The sequence below is a fragment of the Silene latifolia genome, chromosome 4 (assembly GCF_048544455.1).
Source record: "Silene latifolia isolate original U9 population chromosome 4, ASM4854445v1, whole genome shotgun sequence".
Lineage (NCBI taxonomy): Eukaryota > Viridiplantae > Streptophyta > Magnoliopsida > Caryophyllales > Caryophyllaceae > Silene > Silene latifolia.
The window spans coordinates 67,179,435-67,188,934 of NC_133529.1; the positions used below are offsets into that span (position 1 = coordinate 67,179,435).

Consider the following 9,500-nt stretch of genomic DNA (forward strand, 5'->3'; position numbering starts at 1 on the left):
ATTGCTCACAATTAACTGAGACCCAAATCCATTGATTAATTGCTCACAATCTTTCAACCTCAAATTTCTCCCAGAGTACGAAGTTCAAAAACACAAACCGCGTTTAATACATGATGTGGGTGATGTCGTCGGGTCACATCCAATCAAACACATTTATAATACTCAACAAACAACTAGTTAGCGGTAAGTCGAGGTCGATCCATGGGACGGTGTGCTTTGGGTTCTAAGTCTATCTATCTCAATTTATGCTAATGTCACGATTGATTTGGGTTTGTAGTTGTGTTCTAGACTAATGCAAGCAATAAAGTAAAACAAACAATGAGCTTAGAAATGTAAACAAATGACTAAAAGCACTAGGATATCATGGGGTCATAAGGAAATCATGGGAGTTGATCATACAACATGTTCTCAATTATAAGCAAGCAATTATTGTTGTAAAGCAACCGAGTTGGTTTATGTCTTACGGTTCATAGGAAGAGTTGGGTCCCCGAGCCGAATCGATTAGATTGTACAACACCTACAAGTCGACTTACTTTCCCCCTAATCACTTCTATGCATGGTCTAACAAGATTCGAGTTGGTTTATATGTTACAAGTCAAGTTGAATAGATAAGAGATGGATGTAAATGCAAGTATTCATAGGCTTAGCATTTCATCAAACATAACATGTGCATAGGTTGACATTACAACAAGCAAGCAAATTAATTATGTGAAAACATATTAGATTAAGCATGATTAATTCCATGTTGGTTTCCCCTAATTACCCACTAATCCTAGTTAAAGGACTACTCACTTTTTATCATGGTAAACATGTCATTAATGGTGTCAATCATTACAACAAGTATAAACATGATAAGAGCTTAAGGAAATAAACAATAAAGAGTAAAGAGTAAAGGAATTATACCAAACTTGAGATGATGCAAATAATAAAGCAAAGAATAAAAGAGGAGAACTTGATTGATTGATGAAGGTTTGTCAATCCTCCAATAATAACCCAATAATCTTCAATTACCCAAAAGTAATAAACTTGGACAATAATTAAGGAGAGATTAATGTGTAATTTTGTGGAAAGGTTGAGATTAATCTATTCTAATCTACTCCTAATCTATTCTAAGAGAGTTTTCTAATGTGGAATCCCCCTTTGATTATCATCAAAATGGGGTATTTATAGTGGGGATTAGGTACACAAATTAGGGTTTACTAAGGGCTTAAATGACGATTAAGTCCTTGAGGAATCGCTCCTCTCAAAAGAGATGCCGATCTCCTTTTTGCCGGTCTTTCACAAATATGCGCATCTTTCATGGAGGGAAGAAGAAGACGGTTGCACTGGAAAAGAATCCGAGCGGATTGGTCTCGGGACGCTCAGATCACAAGGCTTCAAGACGAGCGTCTTGAGCACGGGACGCTTGGATAATAGGAAGGGAAGATGAGCGTCTTTGAAGGGGAGACGAGCGTCCTGCAGCAGACGAGCGGATTGGGTCTCGGGACGAGCGGATTGGCGGACAACTTCTTTGTTTGAGCTCGGATTGTAAAACGGACGTCATTTTCTCATCCGGACTCCTATTGGAGTGATTCAAAAGCCTAGATCACTTGATTTTCGATGCCGTTCCATCTAGCATACTTTCAGAGCCAAAGGAGCAACTCTCGGTTTGGGTTCCGAGCAATTTCTTCATGTAATGGCTTCCTTGCTTTTCCTCCTCTTGCATACCCCTTATGATCCTTCTATATACTCTTTATTTCTACATCATTGGTCATCATTCTTGCCTCCTCTTCATAATAGTCCATCTAATATCATCAAAAAGCTTCCAAATATGCACGAAAGACGGGAATTTCCGCCTTATTATCTCCTTTCTTACAAAACATACGAAATGTACTAGGAAAGCAAAATAGGAAGCATTTGACGGATAAAATGGCTATGGAATGTTATATTAGTATGAAAAATAGGCTCAATTAGGGGACTAAATGTGCGCCAATAATAGTCACATCAATACATTTGCAAGCACTTCAAAAACACAAACTGGGACTAATACATCTTGGTTTCGGTTCCGAGCTCGACCTTAGTGCTGCTCTAATAATGGTTCAAGCTTCGGCAGCTCGGATAGTAGTCAGAATGGCTGGGGCGAGTTAGTGGAGTAGAGTGGTGGAGCCTGGTGGACTCCGGGTTTGGTTCCGATTATGCGTGTGGTGCAGGGGAGGCTCTTGGCGGCGTGAACAAGGAGCAGTGATGGTCAATTGGCATCGGGTTATGGCGGAGGTTAGGAGCCCGATAGATGGTGGTGCTGACCATCGCTTTCGGGCTGCCGCTGATGGTGGATATCGTGTCTCGTCATCGAATCAGAATCGAACTAAGTAATGGCAACCATGGTGATGGTAGTACATATTTGTGAAGTGAGGGTAGCTTTGATGGTGATTTTCGATTTATTTATGGAGTATTATGATGGATTGTTGATGAAAGGACATTAATCTAGGACGACTTGATAATGGTATAAGCTTGGTTGTAGATAATAAAGTCCTTCAATGGTGTGAACTATTTTTCGCTACAAATTTAATGGTGTGAACTATAAAGATGCTGACTTATGATCAATTGATATATGGGTTTGGGGATTTAGTTAGGAATTTGGGGATTTAGGGATTAATGTGATTTGGGAGTAAGTTGATGATTTTTTTTACAAATGATCGAATGATTTCGGGGGTAAGGAGTAATGTTGGGAAGGGTAATTTGGGTATTAGACATAAATCGCTATTAATGAGTCGGAAAATAAGAAAAACGAGTCTCGGGGCATATATACGGTGATGATTGGGGAGTATACGCAAAAGTTTGGGGGTTATTTGTACAAATGTAAATACGTGGTGGTTATTTGTAAAAATACTCAAATACGTGGTGGTTATTTGTAATTTTTCCAAAATTTAGCGATTACATGTTCTTTACAAATTAACCAACTAAAAACTCAATATAAATTTAATTACAACTCGCAGCGGAAATAAAGTGATTATTAAACTATATGACATAGACTTCTAGATAGACTGGTCGAGTCCTCACGCATCCCCATAAGCTCCTAGCTAGCTAGTCTCAAGCACCTGTAAGTCTGCTCCCCATTTATGGTTCATCACAAGTGTTCACGAATACACAGTCAACCTCGCGGTTGAGTAGGTTAAGAATATCAAGACATATAATATAAATAGTATATAGATTCAAACAAAAATGCCAAACCAACTATTCTCATAATTCAACCCTCAACCTTCCGTTGAGTCACCATTCAGCCCTCAACCTCCAGTTGATTAGACACACCAGAGACAGGTCTACAGAACCAGCCTGGGGCCTTACACCACCACGAAGGTATTAAAAGGTGTCTGCCAGTAAGTTTATAATACATCTCCCGAAGGCTCTTACCATGATGTCTACCTCGGCCAGTAAGTTTATATCACATCACCCGAAGGCTCTTACCATGATGTCTGTTAGGCTAAACCTGATTACCAATTTATAACCAAGCCAACAGATACAACAACGATGACTATAAACCACGTCATTCTCAAATATAACCCAACCAAAGCTATAAACCACAATGTGCAAGACATACGATAATCCAATAATCCAAAAAATTCAATCCGCAACATCCAATTAAATGACAAGATACACAAATAATAAGTCTAGTGGAATCGTTATCCTACCTCGAAAGCAAGCACTCCAATTACGCAATCCAAATAAAGCTTCTCAACAATACCGTCACCTAATCATAAATACTTATTCCATCATTATTGATTCATTATCCTTATTTAATAATTTATAAACTTATGTTAATTATAATATTACGTAAATTATTATTAAAATTCAAGTACAACCCGTCTCAACAAACACCCAAACCAACCCAACTACACATGGTACAACCAACACCCACAAACCCGTGTAAATAGCCCTTAAACCACCATCAATCCCAACACTAACACTTCCACCAAATACTCCCACCATGAGCTCCCTCTGCCACCTATACTGCCACACCATCACTACCACTATTAGCCACCATACACGGCCTCAACCGGCTGCCCTAACCACCCTACATAACTCCATCAACCACAACACTCAACACACACCCAACACAACTCCAACCAGCCAACAACAACACCACACAACACCATATCACCTCTGGCCACCACGTCGTCACCCCTGACTTACGGTAGTTCCAGAGGAGTTCCCACCTTCCACTCGACCCACCTACCCCACCACTACAACCTCCCAAAACCGACAGCAGCAGTAACAATACCCCCTTCCCTGTTTCACGTTTTTACGGCCACCACTATCACAGACCACAACCTGCAACCGCCACAACCCCTCCATCATGGTCGACCCAACCACCAAGTCCCATCCCCACCATACCCAGGTCAAGACACGTTCGGACTAGGGTTCAAATTGGGGTCGAGTTCCCCTGTTTTGCAACTCCGATCAAGAACACCATAAAGGTGGCGCCTTTAGCCACCACACGCCACCACACACCACCATAGAGGTCAACCCACTCCCCTGGTTCTAACCCTACCAAGCCCAGGTCCTATTAGTCGCGTCTTATGGGTCGAGTCCCCTTCTAACCCCTTCGACAAACCCTACCCATTAGATACGAAAACCCGGCATTAACAACCACCACGACGATCAACGACGGGTCCTGGTCAAACCCTCGTGATCAACGGTCATGGTGACGGTCTTAGTTCGTTAAACTATGGTCTAGTTTACGGGTTATAGCAAAGCAAAGGTGTATACATGAGACGGTCTTAGAATATTACCTTAAGACGATAAAAGACGATAAATTCCTTGCTATTCTCCTTCTTATTCTCCCTCTCTCTCTTTTGTGAATTATTTTCAGATTTGATGAATAATAAAGACTATTGTTGAGGTTTACCATCTATTTATATTGGTAGGTTAAGGTTATAAGGAAACTAATTAGGAAATATGTACTTATCATATTATTATTATTATTATTAATATTATTATTGTTATTAATATTATTATTGTTATTATTGTTATTATTATTATTATTATTATTATTATTATTATTATTATTATTATTATTATTATTATTATTATTATTATTATTATTATTATTATTATTATTATTATTATTATTATTATTATTATTATTATTATTATTATTATTATTATTATTATTATTATTATTATTATTATTATTATTATTATTATTATTATTATTATTATTATTATTATTATTATTATTATTATTATTATTATTATTATTATTATTATTATTATTATTATTATTATTATTATTATTATTATTATTATTATTATTATTATTATTATTATTATTATTATTATTATTATTATTATTATTATAGATGGATGCGCGCAGCTTTCATTAAAAGAAAAAATAAAAGTTTACATGAAATTGGTGGGGAGCCAAGAGACAATCTGGGCTCTCACGCCCTTAGCAACAGCAAATCTAAGTCTAGTAAAAATGTAAGCGGCCACCCGAGCCCCCGCATCCTGAGATACCGAGAATTTCCGGATCCGCTTGAGCAAGGCAACAACATCCGAACCCAGCTCCCCAAGTGAAGAGAAAGAGAAAGGAAGGAAACCATAACCCGCTGCCGCGCACAAATCCCCATACTTAGCACACTTTCGCTGAGCAGCATCATCGACAACCTGGCCAGGCACAAAATCTGCCCTCCCAGTCTGAGTCAAAGGAGAAGAACCTGTCAAGTCAACGCACACATCACGCCCCCTGTCCCAAGAATAAAGCAACAAATCCGCAGGATGAAGAGAGCCACCATGTCCATCAACCAAACCGATATCAACCTCCTTTCCCGCAAAGTAATACGGATCTATAACGGATGTCGAAAAGAGTGTCCGGACGAGGTTATGCGATGTTTAACGCCCACAGTACCAGACAAGAAACAACGTGGTCCCCAAAAACATCCTCAAGAAACCCGAGAGCAAGCATGACAGGGCCTAGATACCGTGAATAACGGAACACCCAGACGATACCCAAGCACACTACGGTAAGTCCTCCCGTTCATAGTCTGACCCAACCCCGAGATAGGAACCACACGTAACCAATCAGAGGACTGAGAACCCTGCTAAGACTGCCATAAAGCAAGTTATCGTGGTGTCAAGGTGAAAACAGACTCTGAGGCAGCAGCAACCGCCGCGAAATAAATGTCTGCCAATTTCTTCATAAGTTTGGGGGCAGCAATTTCACTAGGGTTACCTAATATACCAGAGCCTGTAGTCGCAGTAAACACCTATGCGGCATCATCAAAAGTAGGGCCAGCAGCTACAATACCAGAAGGGCCGAGGAGCTTAGCCTGCAAACCAGCAGACTACAAACGGGACGCAATAAAACCATAAAATAAAACATCTCCCGCCGCATAGACACCAAGACCACCAAGATGAAAAGGGAATGTAGCAAGGCGCCACTGCCAATCCCCAAAACCCGGCCCAGACGCGGTGACAATACGTTCCAAGCTGGAACGAAGAGCGGCATCAAAAGGAAGATGGACAGACCCAAAAACACTAGGGGAGCAAGTACGAAATGAGAAATAGAGCTTGGAAATACAAGGACAGGCTCGAAGTAGAAGCAACTCACACTGCGGGTCCTCAATCCTCGCAACCAAGTCCATTAGCTCATTGGACTTAGTTACTCTCTTCGCCACAATCTGACTACCAAAACCAGGACAAGTACTGACAGGTCCACCCAAAACTGTAACACCACGCAATGGCCGAGAAATAGAAGGGGGGAAAACCCCAGGAAGCCGACTCTGAGGATCCTCAACAGGCCAAAAGACCTCCGTCTTGGAGACATTAAGATGTAGTCCAAAACGAGGGCCATCAACTGTAACAACCCCAAATTTTACTGACCAAAATGATAAACTAGAGATGGAAAATTCACGGTTATCACTCCACACTTAGCTTAAAATGCGAAGTGCAAGGTAAATACAGAGTGAATCTTAAAAAAAAAACAAAATACATATCTCAAAACTTTATCAAATAATCAAAACGTTGCAGCGGAAGACTTTAAGTCTTACAAAATCTAAAACAATAAATATAATTCAAATCCAACAATATTATAAAATTATAAATAGATTAAAACGGAGTCTTTATTCAAATCCTTCCACGCTCGTACTAATCCCCGGATCCAGTATGCACCCATACAGCATCTCAAGTATCTCAATTGTACCTATCAACTGTACCCAAAACATAAATAGGTACAGGTTCCAGTGGGGGAACAACCCAAAACATAAGGACATCAGCAAAAGTTGAGTTTTGAGAAAATAAGAAGAAATGATAAATTCACAATAGAACAATATTATAAACTTTACAAGCTCCAAAAACAGTTAGAAAGAATTATATTCCAAAACCAACATTATTGTAAATCCAATACCAATTATTAAATCGTTAAAAGTCCATAACTTTCACCACCTGTGTGCCAAGGTCCTACCCTTGACACGGTCTAGAGGTATCACCTGTGCTTGGTCAGACTTATAAGAATGCGCATCTCTCACATTTGGGCAGTCAGTAGGATGAGACTGCCAAAGGAGAAAGTCTAACCCCCTAGCGAGTGGGGGCCGGTCAAACCCCACCCAAATGCAACTCGGGCCAAGAGTTCAGTTTTCGGGACGTAATCCCAGGGACGTCTCAGATGCAGCTTAAAACCTGCTAGACCAACAGAACTCCGAGAGTCTGCTACATAATCACCAAGACGGCTTGCGCCAAATAATTTCCAACTGGTGACCCATGGTCACATAGAACAATATTTAAAAATTCAGAAAAGCAAATATAAATCCATCGTTGCCAAAAGTATATAAAAACTCTTTAAATGTTAAACCGAACATGCTCTTAATTTTAAAAAGGGTAAAAGTCCTTACCTCTGAAGACGATCAATCCAAGCTAGCTTAATCCAAAAATTCCTTTACTTCAAACCCACAAGCTACAATTATAATAATTAACCGATTACTATACCATTTGACATGAAATAACTCCAGCTTATCATGTAGATTCATTGTTAAGTAAATTCGCTCGGTTAGACTAATACGCAAATAACCCATCTCAGTAGTTAATCCACCCATTCACCAAGGTAAGATGAGCGACAATTAAAATATAAATGACAAGAGTATATATATCCCAAAATCGTGGTAAGACTGGAAACAAGCAACTGATACCAATACCTCAAATGGTCTAATGTAATACTATGTCCATGAGTCCATCACCCTATGAAATCTCGTACAGGTCAAACCACTTATGCAATGTCACCTTATTAAAATGTCATGGCATCACCTACCCGCTACTCTGAACATGCTCCCACTCAAAACCATGAACAATTTCTAACAAAATCAAAATAGCATTCCACTGAACATAACAAACGACTAAATTCCAGTGCATCTTAAGCAAGGCTTAACCATTAGCACACTTCCTCTGTTGATTATAATTTACCAAGTAACAACTCCAATAACCAATACCTATCAATCTATCATCACACAACACCATTTTCTTCTACAATCAGATTTCTAGCAAATAGGACCCATATAGATCACAACGCACTACAACCGATACCAGCTCGAACCAAAGACATTAGATACGACAACATCAAAATAACCCCAATAACCCCAATATCTAGCGTGCTACCAAGATGTTAATCAAAAGGTGGTAATAGATCATTATACATCATAGCATCCGCAACAATTTTGTCATCTTAAAAGAACATTACATCCCACAATAACGATAATCAAAGATAAGAAAGATATGTACCCCAAATAAATCCTCCTAAATTTAAAAGCCAAATCAATATAATTAAGAAGTTCACTTATAAAATTAAGGATAACAGAATTGAATAAAAATACTTACTACTAGGGAGGACAAATATAGGCGATTAGAAAGGGCCCGGTCGGAGCTTCAAACTCAGATGGTCTGGTAAGTGGAAACGCTGGAGGAAGAATAGAAAGAGGAAGGAATAACAAGGGTGTGTGTGTGATTGAAGATGAGCAAGACAAAAGTTGTACGGTGTAGAACGAAGAAAAGAAACCGAGTAGGTAGGGTTTAGTAAATAAGTTTAGTTTTCCTCTCAAGATGAGTTCCAAATAAGGAGATTGGGCTTTTTAAAATAATTCACCATGGTCAAATCATCCAAAACTGACTTGTTTTCGGAAAGGTAAAAACAACTTCATTTTCCATAATAAAACGTAGCTATAGATTTTCAACTTCTAAAATTTATGAGTGATATAAAAAATAAAGTATAAAACAAGAGTATTGTCTTGTAAGTAAAAAAATAAGACGGGGGAATTACGGGGTGTTACAGACTTCCCTCCTTAAAACAAAGCTTCGTCCTCGAAGCTTAACCCTTTACTGCAACAGAGGCTGTATATTTTGCTTACTCTACTTATCTAAATTTTCCCCAAGTACGCAGCCTTAACAAAAGCTTACAATTATACAACGCTTGTTACATAAATTACTTCCAAATACAACACCATATGAATTTCTCATCATTTCCTCAACTCTAAGGT

At 39.0% G+C, this 9,500-nt stretch overlaps 1 long non-coding RNA gene across 1 annotated transcript; it reads right to left on the reverse strand.

Moving 5' to 3' along the window:
• Window positions 1-6,971: 6,971 nt before the first annotated feature.
• LOC141652276 (uncharacterized) lies at window positions 6,972-9,134 on the reverse strand. The gene is made up of 2 exons (XR_012547097.1): window positions 8,845-9,134; window positions 6,972-7,930 (listed from the first exon to the last, which is right to left on the reverse strand). It is a non-coding gene; the product is annotated as an uncharacterized LOC141652276 (long non-coding RNA).
• Window positions 9,135-9,500: the final 366 nt, after the last annotated feature.